The sequence below is a fragment of the Octodon degus genome, unplaced genomic scaffold (genome assembly GCF_000260255.1).
Source record: "Octodon degus isolate 3935 unplaced genomic scaffold, OctDeg1.0 scaffold00123, whole genome shotgun sequence".
In the NCBI taxonomy this organism is placed as follows: Eukaryota; Metazoa; Chordata; class Mammalia; order Rodentia; family Octodontidae; genus Octodon; species Octodon degus.
This window is the reverse complement of record NW_004524699.1, coordinates 651,119-653,062: the sequence shown is the minus strand read 5'-3', so window position 1 is coordinate 653,062 and position 1,944 is coordinate 651,119.

Sequence of the window (1,944 nt, the reverse complement as noted above, 5' to 3'; positions counted from 1 at the left end):
TTTTTGGTCTTTTTTTGAAACAGAGTGTTACCATATAGTTCAAACTGGCCTTGAACTCATTTTTTAGCCCAGGCTGGCCTCAAACTCAAAGTGATCTTCCTGCCTCAGCCTCCCAAGTACTGGGATTATAGGTATGCACCACCATGCCCAGTTGATTTTCCTGCTCAGTCATACGGTCCCTGGCTGACGAGGGTCCCAGATCAAGTTCCACCCCACTCCACGTAGGGTGGGTATTATCAGTTCTGGGCAGGGGTTGGTGGGCACGGTGGGGGACCCTGAGCAGAGGCCAAGGCCTTAACTCCACTGAGGCATAGTTTGGTTCTGGCTGGCAGTGCCCCCAGCCCCTTAAGTCTGGGCACCAAAGACATGGCTGGACCCTGCCCTGAACCTGCAGGAGGGAGGGGTGCAAAGGGAGGGCGTGGGTGCCAGGAGAGGGGGGAAGACTCCCTAGGGCCAGGTCCCAGGGGTCTGCCTTTGCACCTGATTCCCACGCTGCTTGCCACAAGGCACCCACACCGCATGCGGACCCGCCTCAGGGCACTTCCGCCCAGGGCTGCCGCACTGGCAGAGCGCGAGCCCGTGCCCGCACTACCAGCTCAGGGCTGTCTTAGGACATGCAACCCGCCCCACAGTCTTTCCTGCCTCCACATCTGCACTGAGGAATGGAAAGGGCCCCCAGTGGGCCTTAGGGTACGGGAATGAGGCCAGAGCAGTGAGGGCCACCCTGCAGCCTGACCTGGGGCCGCTGCCTGCTGCTGGCTGCAGGTGGAGGTTTGGTGGGGTGATAAGCAACTATGGAAGGCTCTGAGGTACATCTACCCTAGGGCCTGGGGCCACACGAGTGACCTGTTCTCAGCACTGGACCCAGCGATCCGCGACACATCCTGACGCCCCGTCTCAGTATCCACGTGTCTGGTGCACGTCTGTCCCTTCCATGTGTGGGTGAACATTGGCACCGACATGGCCACTGTGCCTGTGTCTGCCCAGCCAGTGTGTCCTGCATAGAGGGCAGTTGGTGCCAGGTGCTGGGGTGAGGGAGGGCTCAGGTAGACTCTATCCAGGGCCACAGGTGCAGCAGGCAGAGCAGGGAAACCAGTTCCATGAGGTCACACAAGTATCTTCTCCACACTGCCTGAAGATAGCAAAGTCCACACTGGCTCAGGTCATACCCTTAGACCCCAAACAGCATCCATCCCCAGCATGTATTACCCTGGGGACACTCCAAGACTAGATCTCAAGCAAGCTTACACCCTGGCATGCAGGCAGCAGGTGGTAACTGCCCAGCTGGGACCCAGGTCAGGCCCCACTGCTACTGAGGAACTGGCCCAGGCAACTCCAGTGCTGGCAGTGGTGACCCATGATGCCTCCCACAAGCAGGCCACCTGGGAATTCCCATAGCTGCTCTCCCTGCCCAGCAAGTCCCTGGCATGGCTCTTACCACCCAGCTGAGGACAAGTCGGTCACTCAGGTCTCCAGCTTCCAAGCTCAGGTGCTGACCTCTCAGAGGTTAAGGACCTGGGGCCTCTTTGGGACCTCCTCCGGCTCAGCAAAAGGGCAGATCTGTCCTAACTCAGCAGCCTGTCAACAGCATCCCACCATCTGCCGGTCACTGCTGTCTTCACCCTGAGCCCCATGGTCTCAGGCTGTCTCAGCTCGATGGAATCCCATAGGTGACCCCAGCCCCAGGTGCCCAATAGCAGCACCTGGCTCAGAGGTCGGCCCTCCTTGGGGAAGGGGTGGGGTGGGGTTGGTACCACAGTGCCCAGGACTTGAAAACATTGAAGTGCAAGGGATTAGAAAGGAAGTGTCCATTCCCTAGCTACTGCCCAGCATAGAAAAGCCACCACAATAATTTCTGACATTGCCAGTTAAACAGAAGACCCAATGCTATTATGGGCTACTGGACTCTTTTAGAATATTTTGCTGAGTTTACACACCTATAAT